Raw genomic sequence first — 18658 nt, forward strand, 5'->3', positions numbered from 1 at the left:
GGCTTTGTGCGTGTTGCTTTAGTGCTTTTCATTGGTGAAATCAAGGCCTGCTGGCACTGACCAAACACTGCTGCTCTCTCAGCTTGGCAGAAAACTGCCTCTAATGTGTCTCTCTGTCGCATAATCAAGGATTTTACACTCTAAATCTTTGATCTGAGAGAACCCTCTCTGATGGGAGAACCCTCCAACCGCTACCACACACACACACACACACACAGTGTACACACACCCCTCTTGGATCTCTGATCTCTCTCCAATTAATGATGTCAAATGAGTGTGTTTACAGGCTCATTAGATTACTGCTGCAGAAGTAGAGCACCGCCCTGCATCGCCCAACACACACAAACGCATGTATGCACACCCAGACCAAGACTCTCTCTGTCTTGACATGGCCCTTGGAGGGAAGCCTGATGGCAAAGCACCAAAGCACTACTGCCACCACAGTCATAGCTGTGGCTCTCTGTGGTAGTAGCCATGATGGCACAACTCCACATACACACACACACACACACACACACACTTCCAACCCAGCTGGACCAGTTTGGAGGCTGTTCAGGGCCAGTTAGGCTACAGCCAAGCAAATCCCCTGAAGAGCTCCAAGAACTCAGAGACACAGGCTGGGGCCAAGGCCTGGGGACAGACTGACAGGTGTGACAGGAGGCATGGATAGATGAATGATAGAGGAAGTAGAAAATGTGAGAAAAAAACCACAGAGCTCATCAATTCCATCCAGCAATTCTTCATGTTTCATTCATCAACCAGTTTTCCTTTTACAACAGCTTGTTACCATGCAAGTCAGCATGCAGCCTTTAAAAAGACCTCATGTGTAGAGCTGTGGACACCATGCAGGCTGGGTTCAGTACATCTTCACTGGCTCAACTGGGTTAGAGGTGATCCTCAACCCCCTACGCACTCTCACCTTAGCGCTCGCCAAGGGGCTCGCTCAGGCCCACGCATTTCAACCAGCGGTAATTATGACACTAATGAGAAGAGCGTGAATCAGAGGGTTACACACAGACAGGAAGACGGCTTTGACACACTGCTTCAATTACAGAACAGTCTGTCTTTGTAGAGCCCAAAGACGAAAGGGTTTGAGAGGAGTTATGAGGATGAGAGAGCAAGGGGGGCAGATACGGCCTCTGTAATTCATATTTAATATCTGCATCTGTGTTTCACAGCACCTAACAGGCTACTGGTGACGTAATCACCTCCTTAATTGGGTAGTAATGATTGTTAATGCATGAATCATGTGCAACAATAAAAAAAAGCACAAGTGGATGCACCAAATGCACAAACTAGATTACAATAATAATAATAATAATAATAAAAAAATCTGTTGTTAAATGCTGACTTTGAACATTATTTATGGATGCAGTGGACACTAAGCTCTGTGAGTCTGCTAGTTTTCTTCTTGAGGAATTTGGCTACAGAAAGCATTTCCTGACAGTGTGTGTGACATTGTGACCTCAGCTGGAGTGACATAACCTGTGGCGAGAGAGAGAGAGAGAGAGAGAGAGAGAGAGAGAGAGAGAGAGAGAGAGAGAGAGTGCTGGCTCAGCAAACATCGGTCTAAACAGTCACACAAAACATAACACCACTCACACACCCCGAGGAAAACCACACAGACACACATTCACAAACTAGGAAGTGACACTGACAGTGACAAATACCTCTTTCAGGTATCACGCTCAGCTGGTCTGCACTTTCACTCACACACACACACACACACACACACACACACACACACACACACACAGGAGGAAGTACACAAACAGGGAGAAAGTGACACACACACACACACACACACACACACATTACTATTCTATTGAGGTTTAGCAGCACTCCTTTTTCCTCCCACTGGGAATTCGATAAGCTAGAAAATCACTGCATTTTTCACCCACACATATGATTTTACTCTTTGGCCATCTTCCAGTCCTCTCCCCAAAATTCCCCCCATCCTGCTAAGAAATAAATGACTAGTGGGTCCTCTCAGGCTTGCTCTTATTAGAGCCATTACGGCTGAGGTTTTTTTTTTTTTTTTTGGGCCTGTATGTTTTAGCCCGGGCATCTTTTTCCTATCCTCTGGTCCTCTCTTATCTCGTTACACACTCTTCAGGCTTTGTGGTTAAATTATGTATTAAGGTCAATGTCAAAACACGGAAGATGTGTAATCTGCAGGGAGTTTCCTTTTATTCATTATTACAGTGAAGGCTGAACACAACTGTCAGCCAGCCACGGTTGTGCTCAGCATGGAAGCTTATGTGCTCAGCGGGGCCCCACCAAGCCTCTCTCCCTTACTCTCCTCTCCCCTTCTCCACCGATCCCTTGGCTCCTCCCGCAACACACACACCCACTTCATCCTTCTCCCCCTTCTCCCCCTTCTCCTCCTCCTCCTCCTCCTCCTCCCAGACGGACCCCTGATAGATTTACCCAGCTAACCCGACTCACTTTGGGATTTCCCTCTTCTACAGCGCCAATCTGAAAGCTGTCAAGTGCACCTATATGCCGATGTCATAAATTTGAAGGAGAAAAATGTGCACGCCGGAGACCAAGGGGAGAGAGGAGGTAGAGGAGGGGAGTAGCGAAAGAAGGGAGGAGGGGGGGTGTTGGGGAAAAGGAGGGTCATGCCATGCACTTGTAGTAAGGGAATTAGTCTAATCTGGAATCATGTCAGGATACAGCGAGGCTATGCAATGTATCTCCCCCCTCCCATGTGTATCCATGCTTGTACATGAGTGAATGACAGGAAGAAAGAAAATGAGATAGAAAGAAATAGAGAGAGAAGCAGCGATAGAGGTTGCCAATGTCTTATGATCTTTGTTTTAATTCAAGGTAAACTGATGTTTTAATTCAAGGTAAACTATGTGTTGACAGGACAAGCTATCATATCCTTGGATTCTGCCGCCCACAGGGATTTGGATCTGGGGGGTTCGCACTTTCCCTGTCTCCTGTCTCACAACAACTCAACACTTGACCCCTTGTTTTCTCAATTGCTGTCAGTCAAAGTCCCTTTTCTGTGTCAGGTATGTACTGACAGCTGTAGCACAGCCAGCTTTGAGGTACGCCGGACGCCTTTAACCTCACTAGGCTTACAGATCTCTTCCTTTAAATGGCTCACGGGGCCAGGAAACAGTTTGATAAATCTGGTCCAGTTTTGTACCAGCCAGTGTTATTATCTTCCGATTAGATTAATTCAGTTAGGCCTCAGTCGCATTTACAATACTAACAGCATTCCTCGGAGGCGACCACTCTGTCATGTTAACCATTACACAATTATGTCTGTAAGTGATAATAACTGCTGTTATTATCAACCAATGCGACATGCAAAGACCCATAAATAAACATATGCAACAAAGGCAGACACATTAGAATGAAATAAACAAGCACATATATGCATAATGGAGAGGAGAGGAGAGGAGAGGAGAGGAGAGGAGAGGAGAGGAGAGGAGAGGAGAGAAGAAGAGAGGAGAGGAGAGGAGAGGAGAGAAGAAGAGAGGAGAGGAGAGGAGAGGAGAGGAGAGGAGAGGAGAGGAGAGGAGAGGAGAGGAGAGGAAAGGAAAGGAGAGGAGAGGTTTCGAAGTCCCTTTATTGTAGGGTTGCACGATATTGACAAAATGTGATATTGCGACATTGATTATGAATATTGCGTTATCGATATTAATATCGATATTTTTAAAAATGTAAAATTACAAAAGTTACGGGAAAACGCATCAAAATAGATTCATAACAAATTAAACAAGTTTTCTTACAACACAAGGTTTATTTCAACTGACTTTATTTCAACTGACTCATATTGGACTGGTACAACATGAATAAATAAATAAGGACCATGTCTACAGAACAGGACATGTTTTACTGGTTGGACAGTATAAAATATATAAAGAAAACAGGACACAACTTTTCTTTCGCTTCTCTGATTTGTTCCGTTTTGTTGTCTCTATCAATTTCTTCACTTACACTGTCACTCTGTCGAAATATGCAGACACGTGGTACGCTCCATAGGGTTTGTCACGTAGTGGCCCCGTGCGCTGACGTGCACTAACGTTCAAGTGGCACGGTAACTGGCCAATGAAACATGATCATTATAGTGTTTCAAGCGGGCTCTAAATCAAACACAACACAGCCACACAGCCAACGGACGGGATGCAGCGCTCCACAAAATACTGCATACTTATTGCGAACCTTTCGATATATATTGCGATAACGATATTGAGTCAATGTATCTTGCACCCCTAGATTTAATATTGCGCAACGTGATATTGCGATAACGATATTGAGTCGATATATCTTGCACCTCTACTTTATTGGACCATTTTCAGAGTAGAATCACAATCACAAAAATCAAAAACAAGTCAAGAAAAGGAGACAAGAGGAGATTCATTTTGACAAAAAAGCTTTAAAGAAGAGTAGGGGAAATAGAATAACAGAAGACAAACAAGACAAACAAAGCGAACAACCAAGGTTATCACGCATGTTTCCCTCTGAAGGAGTGAGTGATGGAGAGAGGTTAAGGTACTCAACGGCACCCAGATAGGGAAGCAAGGAGGCCAAGGTCGGCTCTCTTTTGAAAAACACACACCCTCTCTCAACCTCCCTCCTCTCTCTCTCTCTCTCTCTCTCTCTGCAGCCCCTCTCCTGGTGGTTACATCTTCTCTCTCTCAACCTCACGTGTTGTGCTTAGGAAAATGCCTCCTGACCGGTGGGCTTAATTACTGGCTCTTCGCTGACCCACGCCGGGCCGAGGCCTCGTCAAAACACTGATTCAACATGAGCCCCACACCGGCCAGCACCTCACACTAATGAATACTAATGAATGGCTTGCTGGCCCACTTCAGGGACACATGTTAACACACACACTTGTAGAGCGCTATTGAGAGGCGTGGAGGCCCTTACCAACAAAACAGGCTACTCTGCCCATGCACAAGGCTGTGCAGGAATATGCAACTCTCCCTAAAGGGATGCAGAGAAAGCACAGAAGCCCTCAAGGTTAAAAAAAAAGCAAGTAACAGTGAGCAGACTGGAGTGCGCTGACCCCTGTGAGGACTGTTTTGATTGTCATGACCTGTATAAGGCTTAATGTATATCGGGGCATGCTGTGGCGGTTGATATAGGTTAACCTGACGCCGAGAGACTGTGAGCAGCAGCTATGATGAAACATGTCAGCTCAAGTGTAGTGCCAACGATTGGAGCAACGTAAACCTCTTCTCTGCTTCCTCCAGCTGCACTGTAGGAAAGCTATATGACTGTGGAGGTCACTGGATTTCAACCAGGGGCAAAGTGGTTAATAAAAAGGTGGCATCATAAAATCTTGTGTGAAAAATTTTTTTTGACATTTTTTACAGTGGATGATAAGATAATTTACAGCAATTGCAACGTGACGTCATGACTTTGCGTGTCCGCGTGTATGTCTACGCCGTATGCAGCGGACGGGTTGGGTTTAGTAAAAGAAGAACGGGACGGTTGGGTTTAGTAAAAGAAGAAAGCGACGGTTGGGATTAGCAAACGTGACACGCGGGACACAATCCGCAGTCTCCTGGGTGAAAGTCCTGTGTTTGACCCATCCACCACCCCAACCAACCTCCTTATGCGGATTACTTATGCTTTCATACTACTCGCTACCGTTCTTTTCTCAGGAGAACTTGGCATAAATTGACACGCAATCGCAAGGTAATGTAAGTCAATGGAGGCCTAACATGCTAAAAAGCGATTATGCGTCTTGATAACACATGGCATACGAATGTGTGTCATACATACGCCACTTCTTGAGATCAGTCTGGCAATTGATAAATGTGAACAAAATTGTCAATAAATATTGACATTAATATTTCATTTGAAAACAGTGTATGCATTCAACAGAAGACTTGTATATCCTGTAGATTTATGATGTGGCATCACTCCAGCTTGACTCAGCAATGGAGGAAAACTCAAATAGTTTTTACTCCTTTAAGCACTGTAAAGATTTTGAGGGACTTTACTCGAGCATTTACATTTTCATGATCCTTTATACTTCTACTCTACATTTTAGAGGAAAACATTGTACGACTTTACTTCTTTTGCATTTATTTGAGATAGTTAAAAGATACACTGCAGAGTCAGATGATTCATACACAACATATGATCTTATGAAATATAATGCATTGTTATAGATAAAAATACACAACAGTATATAAAGTAGTTCAAATTAGCCCCAGCCTCGGCCAGTTGCAACATTTAAATGCTGCTTACACATGAATGCATCGATAATCATAATATTATTATAATACACCTGGTAGTGTTTGCTACTTTTACTAAAGTAAAGAATCAGAGATCATCCACCACTGGTCATGAGTTATGTATCAGTGCACAAAACCACCGATCATATCAACATTTCAAGTTCTTGAACGTTGCCATAGTTGCAGCAGATTACTATACTAAGTACAGGTTCAAATTACTGTTTCAATAAGTGATTATGTGCAGAATGTTTATATATGCATACAAATAATTAATTTCATGGTGTTAATACATTTGAAACGTTTTACCATTCTGTCTTCATATGACTGTAGCAGCCTACTACTCAGAATGACATTTACAATCAATTTACATCATGAAGAAAGATTCATATGAGCCCAAGATTTAGGCCAAACTCTTTTCTGAAAATAAAAAGCAGACAGTAAAGTGAGTACACCCTCTAATACAACAACCGTGTTAACTCATTGTCATAGTAGCAATATTTGTATCTGGCAAATTTTTGGGATTAAATTACACCAAACTACCTAATTCTGAGGGTGAGTCTGTGTTCTCATGTGCATGTGTGCCTGTGTGTGGGAGGGTGCAGGAGTGTGCACACACTGGTTTTCCCCCTTGTGAGGAAATGTAAAACTCCTTGGTGTGTTATTTTTCTCCCCACCGTTTGTTCTTTTGATCTGTGTGTACATTATCTCCAGCTCTTTGAATTTCAATTTCACTGTCATGTAAGCTCTTTTCATCACAGCCGACGGTTGCAGCTCTAATAATATTCAACTTTTAGGTCACAGTGGAATGCTAATTAAATTGCTATTTTAATTAATATGTCCCTGCAGGTTTCCATATCAAATCAGTTTTAACACTGTATCGTGCACTTTGAGCCCCAAAATAAAACCACTTAAAAAAAGGAGCATTTTAAGGTGTACAGGAGCAGCGCTAGTTTGAACTATGTTTACATAAATTGCTTATTGTTGCTTAATAAACTGCATAATTTCAACCACATTTGGGTACATTTGAAACAGTTTCAATAAGCCATAATGGATTTTTCTATACAAGAACCTGCTCATAAGATAAAAGCCTCAGCTTAGCTGGTTATTTTCAAGGGCAGCACAGTGTTAAATGTGCTTTAAACACAAGAAGATAAGTTTAGGTGTTGTAATATTACAGACATTTGTGTGCATGCGTGTGTGTGTGTGTGTGTGTGTGTGTGTGTGTGTGTGTGTGTGTGTGTCTGTTGCTAGTGGCATTTAAGGACTATAAAGTGCTTCACTTTCCATCAGAGTGTCATTTGTCTGTCAGCATTTCTGTGTGTGTGCAGGTACATGTACATGTATCTGCTTGTGTGTGTGCGTGTATGTGCATGTGTGTGTGTGTGTGTGTGTGTCACCCTGGATCCTCGAATGGTTGTTTTGTCCTGCAGCTGAGGGTGTCCCATTCATCATGTTGAGAGGGAACCGAGAGGCCTGGGATATGAGCACCGCCGTATCCCTCTCATAATCAAAGGTCATACTGGGGCTCAGTGTTCAAATTGCTTTACTTGACTGCAAAGTACACGCAAACACAGACACACACACACACACACACACACATACAAATTAGTTGTCGCGCCAAAATTATGCTATGTCAAATAATTTTGAAACAGGTATCAGTCTAAACCTTCTTTAGTTTAGTCTTTAAACCATAACCATTTCCCATAACAATGTGCTGTAACACCTGCACAAAAAAATGACCTCAGAATATTTTCTTTATCTTTAATTCTTCATCTTCATGTGTTTTCTTATAGCTTTTTAAAAAGAAATTATGATTAAAGTTTTTGTCCAATGTTTCAACTTCAATTATGCTCTTACTATATCTCAATGTGACTGTAAAATTCTTACTGGACCACATTTATAACCCGTTACTTTGTACACAACCTCCTGAGGAAAAGAAACAGCAGAGCCAGGCCTTTGCACAATAACAAAAATTGATATTCATGGATGGGGGGGGGGGGAGAAACTATTTGGATGTTTATTATACTTTAAAATGAAGTGATCCGCATATTGCTGCCTGCGAGGTAATTAATGTGGGGAAATCTTGAATTAAAGATGTAAATCCTGACACTTTGGCAGGGGGGCCGGTAAGGGACAGTGGTCTCCAAGGTCTAGATTATTCTTAGCATATACCAATTAACACCATGTATCTTCTTTTATGTTCACTTCAATTAAGAGCCTTTACAATTTTTAAGTTCTTTTCTTCTCAGTAGTTAGAGAATGTCAGAGAGACTGATCAAAGGCATTAGCTGCCGTCCGTGCACCATAGGTAATGCTGCTTTGCATAAAGAAATCTGCATATTGCTAAGAAGGTTTTCATTTCATTTTGCATGAATTACAGAGCCAGAGATGCAGCAGTAGATCGACGAGATGTGGAGTTGTGCACATGTGCACAATAAACACCAGACAAAGCATTCAGCCCTGAATCATCAAACTTCGGATCAAATCTCGGAGGATTGTGATTTCAGCATCATGGTGACAATATCAAGAATATACAGGCCGACACCAGTTGAACACCAGGTTCATGTTGTTCCAGCTGTTGGGACTGTAAAAGAGAGATTTGGGTTATGCAAGGCTTCTGTTACAAGCTGCCGCTCACTATTAAGAGTGTTAATAACGTTAAAGAGTGTGCGTACCAATGTTAGCACCCAATAACTACGGCTCCTGAGGTAATCACACCCTAATTTATGTGGGTGATTTTGGTACAACTGTCTCACAAAGCTTTGCTTATTGACTACATCACCCTGTTTTAAAAGCCCTGCAAATCAGACCAGGCCTAACAGCCTTCTACTCTACTCCACTGCTTTACTCATTCGTTTTTCCTGCTCCTATTCTCCTACTTCCTTTGTAAACCTAGTTTTAGCCTCGGGACCTTCTGTCTTCAGTTGAGGGTCAATTGAGAAATCACTCAACACACCAAGCTGTTTGGGAGCTTCTCATTTTCTTCAAATATTACAGAATAACTTATTTCATGTGCTTGTGTGATGCCGATTTGAATGAATGTGTATGTATGTGTATTTGTCTACCTCTACATTGCCAGTGTTGAAACTCTCAACAGATGCAGGAAAAAAACAAACAAACAAACCTGTTCAGTCGTGATAATCACTGCTACTTAATTCCATTACTCTGTCAGCTACCAATAAATCAATGAGCAAATGAACTGACCAGCTATGAGGAATAGCCATCCAGTTTGTGTCTGTATATTTCTATTGATGTTCCACCAACGGCCGTTCTGGAGATATTGAATGCTCTTTAAGTGAAGTGCTGACATCATAATAAAAGGCCACCGCGAACTGGCCGGCTGTGCGGTTTGGGAGCTCCAGGCTAAAGAGACGGACGGCCTCTAAAGGAGAAGAAGAAGAAAGGCAATCTTCAAAGTCAATACTGCAACCAAGTGCTCTATGTGGTCACATTTACTGCATATAATGAAACTACAAATAGCCTCTTACACAAAACACACACAGCGGATACACTAATATAAAAGAAAGTCATGGAAATGGAGCTGTAGTCAGAATAATTACACGATAACTGGAATGATAAATAATGTGTTCAGTGGTTTCTTTTGACACTAATAGCACCCTTGACTTGTTTTGAAATCTGTCAGTTTAATTGAAGTCTTTCCTGATCCACAAAAAGAAAATCTAGATTTGTGGAATATATATTAAAATTGACATTGCATAGAGTTTATTTTTAAATCTACTCAAATGCACTTTCACCTCATGAGTGTGCATCTGTACCTGACTTTTGTGATGACAGTATATTTAATCCACTGTTCATGACTTCATAAAAAATGAAGGGTTGGCAAATTCAAACATCAAAACATTAAGTTGAGTGCTATGTCTTTGTAGATGTGTGTTTTCATAACCCAAGTGTCTCAAAGCATTATTAACAAAAATCTTTTGCTCAGCCTTGCATTTTCAGGGCCAACAACAGCAGAGGTGCACTGGTGTAGATACAAAGCATACACAGCACAGACAGCCATCTAGTGTTGGAAAGGAGCAGATGCATTAATCCAGTACAGGAGAAAGACACTTTATTGTAGCCTGTGCAGTGTTTATACCTTCATTTGGTTTTAAGGGCCACAAATGAGGGATTTTAGTTGTACCAGATAAACAAAAAAATATTACAATAAACTAACAAAGCCTGGATTAAGCATTGAGTTATTTGTTGTGTGTCATCATTACACAAACAAATTGGAAGGAAAACTCTCATGCGCTTTTGTACTTTAGAACCAGGCACAGAAGGTACGCTAATGGTCAGAGCTTGTCTTTTTAGCCCACACAGAACATTGCACACCCTGGTTTAGCCTAATAGGTAGCCTGCTGCCTGCTAACCTCTCCTAGCGATACAACAAGGCATCGGCTCCTGGAGACTGTGTCCACCTCTTTTACGAGAAACCTTTCTTCGCTATCACCTTGTGCCTCTGTTTGCATCACAACCGCAAAAAAAATGTGTTTTCGTTAATGTATGCAACCCAAATAAACGAAGATTATAAACAAATGTGTGCTATTGTGTGCATATTGGGAGCATGAATATGTATTTGCTGAGTGTTCAAACAAAGACACAAAGGAAGGCCCAACCTGTTGTCGGCTCAGCCCCTTTTTTCCCCGCTGTGAAAAACCTGCTCGCTTAATAATCACACATCATTATGACAATAGATGTTAGGCAAAACACATAAGGCACGCGCAAATCACACAAGGAGACAGAAGCATGCGCAGACAAACACACATAAATACTGTACACCATGGATATCATCACAGTCTCATAAATTCCTTCACCTCATGTATGAAGATCAATTTCTACCCTGTTTAAGATCTAAAAAATATCTGACACATTTTTTACAGTACATCCCCTCGTTCTCCTGGCTGCTGTAAAGGTCTCAGCCCCTGTAGTCGTGCACTGCTCCCACAGACTTATCATCTAATTGCTTTTCATTGATCCTGTCCGATCAGGTGCTTAATGTTCATCCATTTCCGACGCTGTCTCCCGAGCACTTCTGCCAGTCCTAATCAGAGAAGTGTATGTCCTTTTCGTTACATATAAAAAAAACAGACACAAGAAGAGCGATACAGCAGAGGATTGTTTTCATACTGTGTAAAAAGGTTCCATTGAAAAAAAAAAAAAAAAAAAACTTTGCTTGTGTGTATATTGATCACATGCATGCAACAAGATATCTCCTGGCCTGTTGTCAGTTCCAATGCAGACCAAATGAGGATATTTGTGTTTAAATATTTTTAATGCATTGTGGACGGGTTGCAACAGTGAGAGGCTTCATTATCTAAAGGCAGGAGGACAGTCTCTGTGCCTTCGACAAAAGGGAGTACAATAATGAGCCTGTTTATTTTGGAGGACAGGCAGTAAGGCTCATCCTGTAAGGTGAACTAGATCAAGGATTTGGGACAGAAACCCCTAAGCTTCTCCTGAAGATTAAATGATGTCAGCATCAGAAGTGAAGGCCAATGTGTGTTGGCAGGCGCTGAGCTGGACTTCTGAGGGATATTACAGTTTGTATGATTATCAATGGACAGCACATAACTCTGAATACATTTTTTTTACCCTGAACCTGGACTACAGCCATCAGAGCACGCACACACACACACACACACACACACACACACAAAATCGTGTCTCTAAGGGGCTATATCGCAGCGTTGGTTTAATATGCAGGCCAGTTCTTGGTGGTATCAGATCAATGGAAAGTTTCAAATCAGACACAGTCGCTGAGACAGACAGAAGAGACCATCTTTGGCGTATATTAAGAGAACATTTTCCTTACTCTCAAGATCACAGTTATGCATTTTTTGATAGCGCCATTGAGTAAGACTCAACTGTCTTGTGAGGCTCATTAAAAATATTAACATGGAGAGTTTTCTTTTCTTTTTTTTGCTCAAAATTGTGAGATTGGGTTACTTTAAAAGAAATGGGCTAATTACAGTAACTTAATGCATTATTTTACAAAGCTTTATATGGATACATGTAAAATGGTGTTTTACAAAAAAATTGTTCCAAGAGTAACTTTAGAAAATAGTAGTAGTGAGGCAAACCACTCATTTTGCTCCCATTTGGTCTGTATTATTTTTTTGAACAATAAATTGTTTTGCTGTGGAAGTAAGGAAACAGAACATGACTATAGAAATCAAAGTTGTTATGACTATTCAATCATTTCATTGTGTTTTACCATATAAAACTGTTACCCTACAGTATGGCCGAAAAACAGTTCACCCACATTCTAGTCTACCTTGTAGTCTAGCAATGGAAATTCCAAGAAGCTCTATAATCTATTTATCCCACTTCATGTATACTCTAACTGTTTCATATATGGAGTATGAGGAGATGATCATCAGTGTTGTTGCCGACTCCCTTCAAGCCTTCCCTGCCTTTTCCCGTGCATTATTCAGTCTTTTCCTGAAGTAACAGCAGTCCTCTATATGCAGGCACGCCGACCACTAACACGACACACTAATGTGATGTAAAAATGAATGATGAAATTCAAGGAGGCCAAATGAAAGAGCATCGATGTGTGTTTGTGTGCATGTGTGTGCGTGTGCGTGTGTGTGTGTGCAAATTCTGGCCCTGGTGTGAGCTTGTGTCTGTGTGTGTGTTCAAAGGTGAGGCCTTGGGTGATGGAGAATAGGATTCCCTTACCTCCTATAAGTACAGAGGAGGATAAAAGCCAGCTGTAATGACCTTGGTATAATGAAGGCCTTGCTGATTTCCATGATTTTCTTGCTTTCATGCCACAAATCTGCTATTCCATAGGAGGGGCAAGAATGAAAAAGAGGGAGCTTTGTCTGGCCAAACATTAGCAGCCAACAACATTTGACCAGAATTGAACACAAACTCTTGTTCCCATGTTCAAGTCATTATGTAAACGATTATGATCTTGAGGCAAATTAATAGATGAAACACATTTTTCTTAACGGGCACGTCCGGGTTTTTTTTAGGTGACCAATTTATGTGCAATTTCCTCAATTCGTGAAGTTATTTAGAAAGTGATGTAATGCTTGTTTCTTTTTATCTTGAAAGCAAAGGCAGCATGTTGTCTAGGACTGCTCAGAGCAGCTAATATGGCACAATGAAATGAAAGGCTTCAAAAGAGCTTTTCCACTTGGAGCTGATGTAGTACTGTGGCCGACCTCCAAATGTGATTAGACTGCAGTAAACACAACAATAGCAAACAATAAACAACTGGTAATTGGTGTGATCCTCTGTTCCAACAAAATCTTTCTTGATTTGCTATGAATTATGAGCGTTAATGTTTCTGCGCGACATGCCCCTCTTAGGATATCAAAAAGCTCCCGCTCCGTTTTGATGGGCCTGTCTCATAAAAGGAGAAATGGAGGCCAATGTGGGAAAGTGATACGGTACACTCATCAGAATAACTGGCATAAACTCACCTCTAATTCATACTGTCTCTGTGCCCGATATAAGATGGTTATACCCAAATGAATATTGTGTGTGTGTGGAAAAAAGAGAGAGAGATTGGGAAAGGTGTAGCCATGAAGCATCCCAGGTGAAGTGTGCCCTCTACAGGCAGATGCTATACATCATTGTATATGTACTCTGTGTATCAATACCAGTGTGAGGAAAATGTTTCTCCAGATTTTGCAAGTTGAAGTAAAGACTTCTTGAGAAACAACATACACCACGTCACATATACACAACATATGATTCTGTCATAAATCAGTGTACATGATGGTAGCTGCTTATGACCAGGTTTTCCTGCTGACGCTCTCCAACTCCATACATGCCACCTCTTTCATTAATTTGTGATGAGAGAGAAAATCTCCAAAGATCCCAATAGGCAGAGGCATTGTTTCTCTTTTCAAGTCATCTCAGATGGAAGGAGCAAACTTCAGAGCATTAGTGAAGCGTCTAATGAAAGAAGTCTCCTCCTCTGCGGCTCCATTTCGCACAGCGTATTAGGAATCTAAATGTTGACTGAAGACAGTTTGATTCTCCGTCTGTGATTTTCTTAAGGAATAAAAACAGTGTAGCGTGTTTACAGTGTAGCCATGAAAGAGCTATGAGAAGGCTCATCACTACCCGATGCCATTTTGGGAGGCGGAAAGTGAGGTTCATACCAGAGTTCATTTGAAAGCCATATCAAACAGAGAATGTTTAAGACCAACATCAAAGCATTTTCTGGTCCAAAATATCACTAGACCAGCTACATTCTTGTAAAATTCTTACTTTATGCGAGCAGTTATTTCAACAATGTCTAGCTATTATTGGAAATCAAACAGACAGAGAAATATCTACAAATCTATCGTGCCTCTTAACTTTGGAGTAGTGCTCGCATTGAGATCGGAAGCGGCAAAAAAACTAATGTGACTTTTTGGACCACTGTGGTGGCTCAGGATAGGTAACTCAGGTGCAACATACAACGTTTTTTTTTTCATATATGCAGCCGCCTAACATGCAACTGACTAAAAGGTCACTGTCTTCTGTAACAGCCAAGCAGAAACATCCTTATAAATAATATTTTAAGGGCTTGGGAAGTTTGAAAGTTATTGAAAATGTGTTTTTATATCAGTTTTACATAGTGTATACTAAAAAAAATCGATTCACATTTGTATCGCGATTCAAGCTCTACCGATTCAAAATCTATTCTTTTTAATTGTATGTCTACTGCAATCACATGGGAAAAGTAACTACATTTACATACTGTGAATTGTTTTTTTAATTGAGAATCGTTTTTGAATCGAATCGTGAGCCTAAAAATCGATATCGAATCGAATCGTGACATTGTCTGAATCGTGCACCCCTACTGTATACCACCAATTCAAGGTAGAAAAATATTCAAATTTTGCTTTTCAGACATTTTTGTATAATGCATTTTACAAATTGTAAAGAAAGTACAAAGAGTAAAAACATTACATATAAAGTGGGTAAGTAGTTTCTTTGTCTAATAAGTTTCTATTTTCATCTTTCAGAAACTATGAAACTTTTTTTTAAGAGTCAGGCTTTACAAAATAGAAATTATAATGTTTACTTTTACCCACAAATTGCACCATTTTTGTGAATAACATTTAATGAGAAAGTCTGTTATATTATTGTAGGTCTACATGTCAATATCATTTCCTGGTAAAATTGTATCACGATGTTTAAAGTTAAATGTAATAAGCTATTTAAAAACTCAAAAGTGCTCTGCTTGTTAACAGCATGAAAATAAGAAAATTCAAACATATAAACAGCTATGTTTAAAATTGTTTTCTGGCCCCAATACTGGAGTTGTGTGTCTCTCACAGGGCTTTCTTTTTTCATACAAAGAAGCTTCAGAGATTTCTTTCTGCAGTCTGGATAAGAGAGCGATTGGACTGGAGAAGATGAAAACATGCATGCAGGCCTCAACGCTCACTCGTGTCTGTGAGCTGTTCTATACCAATATTACTTGTACATTTACAGTTTCCTTAGATATTATGAGGTCCAATACATACAATCTTAAAAACAACAGTTCATGTAATTTGCTGATGTAGGTTTCACTGTTTTCTGCAAAACACTACTGATCTTGTACTAGGAAGGACATTTGATTTGTGAGGTTGGTGAAGAGAACATTGCTGTGGGGATTGTTATAATGTTAACAGTTAAAATGAAGTTTAAATACATCTCAGACTACTTGACATACCCATTTTGTATGTAGTTCCTATCTCTGTATTTGTGTCTCAATTAAAGATAAATAATCCAACTCTCTGAATATACCTAAATGCTTATCCCATCTAGGTTAAAAATGTATGAAAAGTCTATTTTCCCACAATGACATAAGATCTGAGCCTTTTTCCAACCACCACAAACTGCATAGTGTCACATGCAACTGTATATTCAGTACAAACATATGAATCCCAAAATCATCCTGCAAAACCTAAAATTAAATTTTACAGTGACGTAAACTTTTTGTTTCAGAATGTCAAAACCTTATGTGTACTTTTGATCTTTATTCACATGTACTATCAAACCCTCCAGTTTTTACAAAATTGGGAATAAATCTGTTAAAACAATAAAAACAATGTTGGAATATTTGGAACAGACATGGAATTCATGTGTTTGTATGACTTTGGTTTGTCTTATCTCTGGCTCACACAAAAATGTAACTAACAACGGTTGAAAGACCAGTTCAGACAAAAGTGGCAAAGCAAGCTCAAACATATGTCACTGTAACATTTTTATGTCCGATTTAAACAGGCGTGTGTAAGTAGAAAAGTACCTATTGTATTAACAACATATACAGACAGGCTATTTTTAACTTTAAGGTTAGCAGCACCAGAATCCCTAGGATCATTTGAAGATATAAAGGCTTGGATTGGAATCCAAGGATCTGCAACTTTTGCAATGACAACCATCTGGGAGTTGAGTATTTAGTTTCAATGTTAGCATGTAATGAGTAATAGAGAAAAGTATTTGTAAAGTAAAGTACCATTTCAAAAATCCATCATCATTTAGTTGATTAAAAATCTAAATCTGGTAATAAATGTTTTCAAGAAACAAAGAGAACAAAGGTGTATCAAAACTTATACAATGTGAAACAAACTTAAACCTTTAAAATATAACCACAGCCCATTGCCTATTCTATTATGTGCATAGACTATAATATGGTCCAAATAACTCTCTACAGAGCATAGCAACAACCTAACACTTTCAACTTTATTCCCTCTCCTTATTAGAGCAGATTGTTTATTGCCTACTTCACAGAGCGCCCATATAACATAGCTGACAGCAGTAAGGGAGAGCTGCATACATGAACTCCTCACTAACACTTTCCTACACTAACCAGCTGTCCCCCTGTGGTTTCCGCTTCGGCCAAACCTTTGAAATGTCCTTCAAGGCGTGAAAAAACAACATGCACACTGCTTTGGGTAAAATCCTATTTGTACACTGTAATTACTCTTTGAAAAGTTGCAAAGTTTAAAGTTTCAAGACCTTCACTTTTTCTCTTCTCATTTCTGATATTGATTAGGCTCAAAAACACATGTAAGGCTCGCTGTTCTAAAGAACAAAAGAGGTTTCTCATTACGTGCTTCGACTCAGACAACTTTGAATGTTTCAGATTTGATTTACTGGCGTTATCTAGGGGCGCAATCAGGAGAATTCTGTCAATATTTTTTACAACCATGCAACCACCATTAATTTGCTTTTAACCAAAAGGCTACAGGCACTTTGAATGTGGTTATTAACGAGATAGAGGTTTTGGGTGCAAGGTGTCCCTAATGCCCTTCATGCTGAAAATACCGACAAATATAACATATCAGTAAAGTCCATGTCAGGTCATTTTTGGTAAGTCAACATACAACTGTGTGATCATCTTCATTAATAATTCATATTTTCATTCTTTCATCTCAGTTATAATGCTCATGTAAAACAAAATAGAAGCATTTGCAGCAAATAATTACATAATAAATGAAACACATACAAAAAACTTGATTGGAAAAAGAAATATGTGAAATGTTTTGTTTGGGGCTATAATTTGTCATTGCCAAAAGGAACAGATTAGTCTAGACCAAATGTTTTATGTTGCCTGCATGATAAGTAATTACCCAGCAACACTGTATTCCCAAAGACATAGATTAATCAAGTTGTTGTTTTTGGTTGCAATGCTTGGGTAAGTGAAAATAATTCCAAGTGAAATTGCTATTGTACCATTAATCCTGACCCCGTGATCACGAAATCCTTTTCAGTCATTTTCATGTAACATGTTAGTCACTCAAGTGCAACCAAAATGTGTTTCTTCATCTCTTAAATATGCATTCATTCATTTGTTGGTGGTGGATTTGGTATGAGATACAGGGTTGGAAAGTCCCGTCCTGCTGAGAAACAATCTAATTAATTCCCCCCCCCCCCCAGGTGTCAAATATGGTGCCCATTATTTAAACTGACCTTTCCCTGTGTTGCTTACTTTCTACGCTGGGATGCAGCGAGAGAGCCATGATGTCTGGGACCACACCTCCCTAAAGTAATCAATGAGGATGTCCAGCTCCTTACACACCAGGTGCTCGGCCTAGCTGCTTCGAAGGAGTAAGGGTACGAGGAGAGAAAAGAGAGTGGAATCAGGCACAGATGTATCGTTGTTATTCATGCAAAGAGAGTCAGGATCAAGTTCTTAAGACGCTAAATTGAACACACAGAACTAGTTTCCTGGCAATGAGTTATATCTAGATTGTGCATTGCAGAAAACAAACAATCATAAATGGACAAAAATAATGTACATAGTAATAGGGCTGCACGATATGAGGAAAATATATAATTGCGATTATTTTGACCGATATTGCGATTGCGATATGATTCATGATATTGGAGGGAATTATCGTTTTTGTATCATTCTCATTTTCATTGAAAATGATTAACATTGAAAGAAATTAAAATGATTATAGTGTGATTTTTGAGAGGATCTGTACCAAACAAAGATGTTTTTC

General features: G+C 39.9%; 1 long non-coding RNA gene across 1 annotated transcript; it reads right to left on the minus strand.

Annotated features, from left to right (window-relative positions):
• Window positions 1-6679: 6679 nt before the first annotated feature.
• On the minus strand, window positions 6680-18245 carry LOC118495626. Its single transcript, XR_004898109.1, has 3 exons — window positions 18123-18245; window positions 9417-9594; window positions 6680-7763 (listed from the first exon to the last, which is right to left on the minus strand). It is a non-coding gene; the product is annotated as an uncharacterized LOC118495626 (long non-coding RNA).
• Between the last annotated feature and the right edge of the window lie 413 nt (window positions 18246-18658).

The sequence above is a fragment of the Sander lucioperca genome, chromosome 8, assembly GCF_008315115.2.
Source record: "Sander lucioperca isolate FBNREF2018 chromosome 8, SLUC_FBN_1.2, whole genome shotgun sequence".
NCBI classification, from domain to species: domain Eukaryota; kingdom Metazoa; phylum Chordata; class Actinopteri; order Perciformes; family Percidae; genus Sander; species Sander lucioperca.